We start from the raw sequence: 10,453 nt of genomic DNA, 5'->3' as shown, positions 1-10,453 counted from the left end.
TATCTCCTTCGATTCTCAACCAAATTCAAATCCACAAACAGCATTGCATTCTACATTGAAAGATCTATCTAAGCCATATCATGATTTTATCAATGAAGGAATTCAAAAATGTACCTTGTGATGATGGCAGTGACGAATTTGGACGTTTCAATGGCTAAAACACCAAAACAGATGGAGCTTGATGCTTAAGAAAGTGATTGGAATGAACGCCTTAGCTCAGTGGTGCTTCAGATCGAAGATTCTTCAATTTGCCATGGAAGAGTGAAGTTGCAACAGTTGCGAATCCTCCATGTTCTTGCCAATGTTTTGATCAACAGTTCCTCACAAAGCCTTGTAGAAGATAGATCCAACAATAACCAGTGCAATTGATGAAGAAATTGATGAGAATTATGGAAAAAAGTGTGAAGAAATTTTGGAGAATTGAGAGGTTTTTGGAGGGAAAAGTAGTTAGATCTTGAAATGTGCAATGTGATTACCAATTTCTGTTACAATCAGTGTTATATACCATGCCTTAATCCATTTACTAATCCAAATTAGCAAAACCAAAGCGAATTAGTGCTAATGCAATTTCAAGTGTATTGTCCAAAATAGCCCTTTCCAAATTATGCAATGTAACAGTAAAACGACAGTTGGAGCAAGTTCTAAATGCTATTTGGGATGTGTTGGAATAGGCCTTGTATGCAAAAACCATGTATTTCACAAAATCACCTATTTTCCCACCAATTTTCAAATAATCCACTTGAAAAATGACTTTTTGCCATGCTTATTTTTGATGAAATTTGATGATGCACCATGAAAGTACATGTGAAACGGGGTTTGCTCAAAGAAAGATCATCCAATTTGGCCATTCCATGTGAAAGTTATGCCACTTTGAATTTAGGCATTTTCGGAAAATGATTTGACCATATCTTGCCAACCATACATGAGAAATTCAAGTTCTTGGACTTTTTGGAAAGGTGAGAGCAAGATCTACAACTTTCATGTTGAACAAAATTTCATTTGAAGCATTTTTGGACATGTAATTTTGTGGTGAAAAACTTTCCATTTTTGGAAACTTTCATTACAAGTCACTTTCCATTTTTGGAAAGTTTTCTCCTGACTTTATTTTCTTCATTCTTGATGTTTGAAATGCCAAATGAAACTTGTTTCAACATGAATGAAGTATATCCAACTCTCTCCCACCTCCAAATCCATCATTTCTGGCACAGTTGACCACAGTTGACTTTTCTGATTGATAGATGAATTTGGCTGTGCACTGATCAAGTTGAGCCTCAATCTCCTGATGAAATGGATCAATGATGAACCCCTAGCTTCCATAAGCTCAAAAATAATCACATGATGATCCCCATATCCATTGTAGACCCCATCTCCATGCCATGCCCTGATTGGCCCCATGCAACTGATTCAGCTGATTAGGGTTGACCAGTGGTCAAAACCCTAATCTCAAGGTATCTGATCAAGCACTTGAATCTCTTGAATGATAACAAGACCATGATGATGATGATGTATCATTTCAACCAAGATGAAGCTCAATCTCCTTGAAAGTCAAGAAACCCTAATTTGTACCACACATCCTCAGATGGTCAATAATCAATTCAATCAATGAAACCTTCAACTTGCATCTTAACCTCTTATCTTCTGACCAATACTTAGGAGGATGACTTGCTCAATGTAGCCACATGATATGCAAATATGTCATGCCTAATGACCTAAAAATGAAATGCAATATGCTAAGCTAGTCCCAAGAGAGGAGGGCAAATTTTGAGGTGTTACACATTCATGCCAGTTTCCCGGTGTTCAGACCGATGTTTGATAATCAAGTATCGTCTGATGCTCAGATCGAAGTCATTTCCAGTATTCAGATTGATGAGCGGCATTCAGGCCATGGTTATTTCTGTGTTACCATTTATTTTGGTATTCAGGCTAACATTCCTTTTTTTGGTGTTCAGACCGACTCTCACCGTACCAGACAGATTCTTTTTCAAGACCACCTCTTGGCCAATTCTGACAGGCATTGTTACTTCATTTTTTCACTTCAGTATAAATTTTCGGGCTTTTATCGTATTCAATCACTTGATACCTCAAAAGTGCGAAAGCCGTTGCTATCCTCCTTTTGGGTTTCCAGTTGATTAAATAGGGGCAGCTGTAATACCCCAAATTTTACCCTTCATTTTTCCTGGAAGCATGGGATTATGTTTTACACTTCATTAGCATCATATTAGGTCATACTCATTGAATACTGCATTAGTGACATGAAGATCAGGTTTTGATCGATCACTCCTTAACAGAAGGAGCCCACACAAAGCAAGATTGAGAATTGGACTTCATTTTCTAAGTATACAAGTCTCAAGGGTCTCAGGGGGGTCCAAGTATCTTATTATGGTCCTCAGTTCATCAGTGAAGGATTCAAAGCTATCAGAGTGTTCATCTGGATTTAATTAGAAATTAGGGTTTCATGGCTACCTGCAACAAGCAATGTTTGGTTGGAAGTAAAGGAGCTCATCTATGTCATGATTAGAGAGGAATCTTGGCCTAGGAAGATTCACAATTATCTCAGAAAGATCCATTGACAATCAGTGCAATCAGTTCCTGATCATTTTGCCCTAAAACTAGGGTTTGGTATAAAATCAGTTTATTTCTGATTCTTTGGGTGAAACTCTTTTCCATGGCCCTCAATATGTTCACAAGGGTCTACATACAAAAAATCATCTCTTTATTTGAGCTAGAAGTGCTTCAATTGATCAATGGAATCGAGAAAATCAGACAGTTTCGGAAAAGTCAACTGTGGGCCCAGAAAAGTCAACTCCTGACATTTTGAGAGTGGAATCTCAAAATCCATGCCTAGGGTATCCTACATGTGAAATTTGATCAAGGTTGGATCATGGATTCATCATTTAATCAGGAATTGGAAAAGTTACTTAATTTGGAAATGGTTGACTTTCCATTTAGGGCAAGTTTACATGATCATTGCACTCACTTTAAGCCTATTTTACATCAAGATAAAAGCTCCATTTGAAAATTTCTCCAACATGAAAGTTGTTCCTCTTGTTCCAAGATTTCTAGAGATATAAAGTTTGCTCCATTTGGATTAGAATTGAGAAAGTTATGCTTAGTCAAAGTGAGACATTTTTTAGGACACTTAGCAAAATCTTCAAAATTTGTCAAGACTTCTTGGCCAGTTTTCTTGCACTTCAAGGCATTATTTGAAAATACTTTGTTCACAAAAATTGTACCTTACCATGTCCTCTTTCATATCATTTTGGAATCATCTAATTTGGATCTATGGTTTGAGAGATACATTCATTTAAAGTGGGCACCATGACTTGATTTTCTAGGCAGATTTTGGGTCTGGCTAGCCCAATCAGATTTTCTAAGCATGCTGCACAAACCAGTCACGTTTTTTTTACCTATTTTGGCCATGCAATGGACATCCATTCACTTAATTTTGGCCCAAAATAACAACATTTTACACCTCACTTCACACTTTTATTCTTATGGATAAATCACTTATTAAAAAGCCCATGAGAACACCTAATCCACCCTATTTAAGAAGCTGAAACCCTAACCCTAATTTCGTGGCAAGGAGGAAAAACTTCATCATATATCAGATTCCATTCCACTTCTATTTTCCATTAGGTAATCATCTCTTCCATAGCCATGTTTTGATATATCTACGCTTGCTTACCATGTTCATCACCATTAATCCTTCCATTTTCATATTTCTTTTTCTTATTTAAAATATTTTCTTCATCCATTAAATTACCCAAAAATATTTTTCACTTTTCTTAACGATTTATTTAAATTTATATAATTTTTATTTTCGTATTTTTTTAATATTAATATTTTATTTTAATTATTTATTCTAAATGGTCCATTTTAACACACTTTTTTTATTGATTTTATTTTTATAACTAAAAATTATTGTTAGCTATTAATTTTTGGGATGAAGGTTAATCACTGCCTCATGGTCAACCTGACCTTTTCTTGGAATTTTATTTCACATTTTCAATTTATTTTGGATTTATTTTTGACCTAGTTTGGTTGGTTGACTTTTAATTTGACTTCTGTTTTATTTTAATTAATTCACGTACCAATTTTCATTATTTTTAAAATCTTTTTGGGGGATGATGATGTCCTGACCCCACTTTATTTAGTTTAATTTTTCATAATTTGCTTGATTAATTTGCTATTTATTTGTTATTTTTTAAGTTGACTTGAATTTTCAGTTGACTTCTTTATGATCGATGTTTGACTTAGGGATTGCTTATGGCAATTGAAGAGATCTTTTGATCCTCCCTTGTCCATCTCATATGCCATGTATTAGAGGCCTTTTACCTTGATTTTATTTGGTCCTTACCTCATTTCCTAATTAAAGTATTCAGTGGACCCTTCGTGTGTATATTTTCATCTGTTTGATTCATCTGTTATCTTTTATACTTGTTTCTCTCATTCATGCTTTCTATTGCTTGATTATTTAACATGTTCATACTCCCATGCGTTGTTTAAATGCTCCATTATTTGATTCTTTGGTTTGATTATATATTGTTTATTTATCCGATCTGATTGATAACTGTTGCCTACTTGTATGATGTATGAGACATATATTCTTATTGTTTGTTTGCCATGAACAATCTCCATTCATAACAAATGTACCCCTCTCCCATAAAGTGTATAATATTTATTTCTTTATTTCTTTAGTCACCTGTTAATACAAGAATTAAAACGAATATCCGATAACCATTTCAAAATAAGATCAGAAGCTCGATCCAACGTCGAGTAATCATTTTCAAAACTTAACAGAACCAGCACGCATTCATCCATCCTCTTGTAAGTCGATTGCCTCAGGCATCGCCATCTACCTGTAAGTCAATTGCCTCCGGCATCGCCATCTACCCTTATCCGTAACTCCTCTCCGCGCTCCATTCGTCGACTCTTGTTCCGTTTAGGTAGCACCCATTAGGTAGAACCCTTTGTATGATAACATAGGTAGAATTCCCCTATTCTTTGCATGCTAACCTTAGGTAGATGTCCCCCTTTTATAAATCCTAACACATAGGTCCATATTGCATGACAACTCTAGAGCAGAGCTTCCCCATTTTTAGACCTTCCATGCGTCTCCGATCTTGTGGTATGTCAGTCCGTTCTATTGCAAAAAGGTAACTGCCTAAGACTCGATTCAGCGAGCTGCGACACCTACTGCTAGGACATTGAACACACTGCCCACCCTCCTTTGACACAGCTGGAGTCCTCTTTTGTAAGTCCATGTTCAGATGGCAATCCTTAACCCCTAGTTAGCCGAACTACGTTTTTCTCTGATTCTCATTCCAGATGAGATACGTAGGCATAAGACGCGACGTCTTACCGAGAACACTTCTCTTTAACCTATAGGTAGTCGCGCTACGAAGACTCTAATTCTCATACTCAGATGAGATACGTAGGCAGTGGATGCGACATCCTTGCGAGTCATTTTCTTTTAACCTTCCTTTTAGTAAATAGTACTTTAGATATACCTACACCCTTTAGACTAGAACAACACTTATGAAAAGGGTTCCCTAGGAGTACCTAGGATGTTTTGGGTGCTTAAAACCTTCCCTTTGCATAACCACCCCCCTTACCCAGATCTCTGACATTTTTACTAGTTTTTGATTCGATAAAACTTTTAGGTTTTTGTTCGCTTTCTAACCATTCCTTTGGATAAATAGAAGTGCGGTGGCGACTCGACTTGTATGGTTTACCTTGGATTTAGTCAATATCTCTAATGGTAACGAATACCCCGCTACACACACAAAACATTTCAAATTGCACTATAACGAACTCTTCTCTATATCCATAATTCAATTCCCTTTCAAATGGCCACCGAAGAACCCATCGTCGCCGTTGAACCCGTGTCCGAACCAACAACCGCCGAACCTCCGGTCTTGGAGGAAGTGGATGAACCAAAGGCCGAAGCTGAGAAGATGAAAAAAGTCAAGGAAACCAAACCTAAGAAAGCTTCCAAACCACGAAACTCTGCTTCCCATCCTACTTACGAAGAGATGATTAAGGATGCAATAATGTCGTTGAAGGAGAAGAACGGTTCGAGCCAATACGCGATTGCGAGATTCATTGAAGAGAAACAGAAAAAGCTTCCTGAAGCAAAATTTGAAGAAGAATGTTGCTTCTGGAAATCTTGCTAAGGTTAAATGTTCGTTCAAGCTTTCTGCAGCATCTAAGAAGTCGACTGTTGACAAACCAAATCTTTTAAGTCAGTTGTCTGGTTTGCTGTCTAATATTAGACTTAACATCCGTGAAGCACATGTATTTTCCACAACTGATGGCTACTCCCTCAATGCACCCAGATTGCAACCATACTTCAGATTATACACCCCTCCTTCCTGCAAGCATCAAACAACACATATTATATTCAAGTGAATTCGTAGCAGTGAGTAGCCTTTTACCGGCGGTAAAAGTCCACAAGCAACAAAGGGAATCGAAACATTTTCAGAAGAAGGTATAAGGTACAAGTTACCTTTTTCAGGATAAACATCAAAATGGGGTAAAAATTTGGCAACACCGCAAGCACTCCCAATTCCAATACTCTTTTGATCTTAGTGGCCAATTCGAAACCCTGGAAGGATGAATATAAAAGGGAGAACTTTCTCCTCATTGAGCGGCGGATACTGTTCACAAGCAAAAGAAATCAGATAGAAAAAGCGAGAAACCTTATTTTTTTCTTGGAGGAGAAGAGGCGAACCCTCACCAAACCCAAACGCTCTCCTTCCCGTTTTCCGCGACCTTCGCGTTCTCCTCCACACCATAAATCCGCTACGCCATTGTCTCCTTCATCGCAACCCTTTCGTTGCTCCGCCCGGAGCTGAGGTAACCGCCGCGACAACCTTAACAACAACATCGCAACCGTACCACACGCCACTGCACTCGCTGTCCGCGACGTAACAGACCTACACCACCATCTTCATCATCGCAAGTTGTAACCGTCACCGTCGAAACCGTTCGGAAGCTGCATAAAATAGAGGTAAGCTAGATGCATTTTAGCACTCGTTTACCCATTTGCTTCCACAAACCTTCATAAGTCTTCTGTTTTATTTTTTACTCGAGTTGCCATCGCCGAATCAAACCGTTTGGTATTGTGTTTTGATTAGGCATAATCCATATGCGGTTTTAATTGTGACAGATGTTGATTTCGTTTGTTTTCGCTTGCGCCTGTTGTTTTTTTATTTGCTCTCGATGTCGTATTTTATTTCAAGTATGTTTGGGAAACTCTGTGTTGGGAGGTTCGACAAATTAGTTGCCATTTCGGTGATGCGTTGTTCTGAATCTCGCTTTTGTTTGAATCCCCATGGAGCGCTCTGTTCATTGCTGGATGATCTGGGGTGTGTATGTTTGATTTATTTCCATTTACGCGTTTTTGATGACTTTTATTATTCTCCCGTTCCACCTGTGTCATCAGTGGACCCGTGGAAGAGTTGGTTGGGTATCAGGCTTGGCAAACCAGAGATTCTGGGTTCGATACCATGTGATGCACTTTGGCTTCTGCTTTTTTATTATTATTGTTTACTTGTTCACTATGCATATTAATAAACACTTTTGGTTTATTCTCGGGTCATGAATTTGATCCTTGATTAATCTAGGCTCTAGTTTATTATTAACCCTTTTGTTCTATTCTCATTTTTCGACTTTTGCTTGTTTTTGCTGTTATTTTATTTGTTATGCGTCAATTTTAATCTATGGATTCAATAATTCCCGTGTTGATATTCCATGATTATTTTATTGATATATTGATAGTATTTCTCCGCGTTTTGATTAATCACACATGACATTTTGATTGTTGTCAATACGTGCAAACCGGCTTTGAGCACATTATTTAGGTTTTGTGTGTCCCTCAATTTCCATCCGTGCAAGTCCCGATTTTGCTTCTTTTGATTTAATTTTTGATTATCTTGTAAATATAATTTTGTGTTTGTTGCTTTATTCACATGGCTTACTCTTGGGCTTTCTTACAATGAGGCCATTCCCTTGCACATACACTCATGCATTACTTACTCATTGATTTGTCTGTTTTAATTATTGCATTACTTTGAATCCCCATTTGACAAAATGTACCCCACTACCATGACGTGTAATAATTTTATTGTTTTATTTCTTTATTTGCTTGACTGTTTAGTTAGTTACTAACACAAGAATAAAATCAATTTCTTTTCAAAAAGATCAAAAATAAGACTCGATCCAACGTCAAGTATTTTCTCAATAAATAAACCCATCCCTTCTCTTTCAAACCATTTCATTCAAATCTTCCTCAACCTTCATCAAATGCTTGATCCAACATCAAGTCCTTTTTCACAATAAAAACTCAAAAAAACTTAATTCATATTTAAAGACCTTTTCAATAAAGATGGAAATGGAACATGGTGGATACCACGCATTCATGAGACTAGGGTTCGAGATGGATGTCTCGCTTATCTTAGCTCTCGCCATCATCCAAATTTATCTATTCTGTTTCTCTCAAACATTCATTCAATTTTCTCTTAAATGTCCATCAATGCTTGATCCAACGTCAAGTCATTTTCATGATAAAACTCAAAATACTTAATTCCTATTTAATACTTTTCCAATAAAGATGGAAATGGAACATGGTGGATACCATGCACTCCTGAGATTAAGATTTGAGGTGGATGCCTCGCCTATCTTAGCTCTTGCCATCATTTAAAATTATCAATACAGGTTTCTTCAAACCCTTTCTCAATCAAATTCAAAACACTTAATCCTTATTAAACACTTTTGCAAATAAGATGGAAATGGAACGTGGTGGATACCACGCACTCTTGAGACTAGGATTCGAGATGGATATCTCGCCCATCCAAGTTTTCGCCATTACTCAAGACACATCAAACCAATCAATTTCTTTTCTCGCCGCCGTGTGATTGACTCTTAAACCCTTTCTCAAACGAAAGGTACTTTGTTTCAAAACAATGCAAGGCAATGGTTCTCCACCTGTTTTGGGTAGTCCAACAATGTTTTCGTCGATTTGACACAAAGTAGCTTTCGCTAAAATCAACCAACAAACAAACATTTTTCTACCCAAAACTACGTAAGCCTTGATTTCTCTATTGAGATACGTAGGAGCAGGATTTGTAAATCTTGTCAGGCCCACTAATAAAAAACATAGGTTTAATCCTTTGTCGAAAATCCAAAAACATTCTCCTCTCTTCTATTCTTTCTTTCCCACCTAATAACTTGAAAAGCCTAATATTCCCAACTAACACTAATGCGCACAACTAGCCTAACAGTTCCCATTAAGTACAACGAACGTGAGGGGTGCTAATATCTTCCCCTTGCGTAACCGACTCCCGAACCCTAATTTGATTGCGACGACCAATATCATTGTCGTTCTTTCTTGGGTTTTATCGATATTTCCCCTTTCCTTTTTAGGAATAAATAAAGTTCGGTGGCGACTCTGTTCAGTCCATCATTTCGAACGTGCGATTGCGCTTCACTTAGGTCGTGTCTCTCATTTTTTCCGAGGTACGACACTTCTACACAGACACAAAAGTATATTAAGGATAAGAATTATGTTCTAAAACCTAAGTATCATGCACAAATCTCTCATGATTATCCTTCTGCTAAAAGACCCAAAGTTGTAAGAAACTCTAGGAAAGCTAACAAAAGAGGACCCAAAAAGTAGGTACTTAAGGATAACATAATTTATGTTACAGACATCCTTAATAGCTCAGCTGAAACACAAGTCATTGTACCTGGAGAGTGGATGCTCGCGACACATGACAGGAAGAAGGTTTATGTTCCAAGATTTGGAACTTAAGCCTAGAGGCTTCGTTGGTTTCGGAGGAAACCAGAAAGGAAATATCATTGGCTCTTGAACCATTGGTAACAACAAACTTCCCTCTATTACTAATGTTCTTTTAGTTGATGGTATGATGCATAACCTTTTGTCTATTACCCAACTTAGTGACAATTGTTATGATATCATCTTCAATTAAAAGTCATGTAAGGTTGTATGTTAGTGTTAGATTCCCAAAAGTGCTTATTTGAGCTATCAAATGTGGGCATCTTTCACTCCTTTTTATGGCTAAAGTGTTCGAAATCGCCTTTGCTTTAGATGAATTGCAATACAATGTTAAACGATCTTGGTACCTTTAATTTGTGCGTTATTGTGCAGGAATTAGGCATGAAATAATAGAAAATGAAGGCACAAGAAAGTTGGCAAAGGGACCAAGAAAAGAATGCATTCATCAGCATGCTCGCTAGGCGAGTGCTGTGGTGAAGTGCTCGCTAGGCGAGCACCCAGTGAGCTTCCAGCGAGCTTCCAGCGAACATCCCCAGAATTTTACAGTAGCAAATTCAGCAAACTCGCTAGGCGAGCACCCAGCGAAGGAGGTAGCGAACGCTCCCAGACTTGGGCAAATTCACAGCTAGCACTTACTCGCTAGGCGAGCCACTA

General features: G+C 37.6%; 1 pseudogene; it reads left to right on the top strand.

Annotated features, from left to right (window-relative positions):
* Positions 1-5,792: 5,792 nt before the first annotated feature.
* LOC127103741 (histone H1-like) lies at positions 5,793-6,411 on the top strand (annotated as a pseudogene).
* Positions 6,412-10,453: the final 4,042 nt, after the last annotated feature.

This window comes from Lathyrus oleraceus, chromosome 7 (genome assembly GCF_024323335.1).
Source record: "Lathyrus oleraceus cultivar Zhongwan6 chromosome 7, CAAS_Psat_ZW6_1.0, whole genome shotgun sequence".
In the NCBI taxonomy this organism is placed as follows: Eukaryota; Viridiplantae; Streptophyta; class Magnoliopsida; order Fabales; family Fabaceae; genus Lathyrus; species Lathyrus oleraceus.
This window is presented reverse-complemented; position numbering and strand designations above follow the sequence as displayed.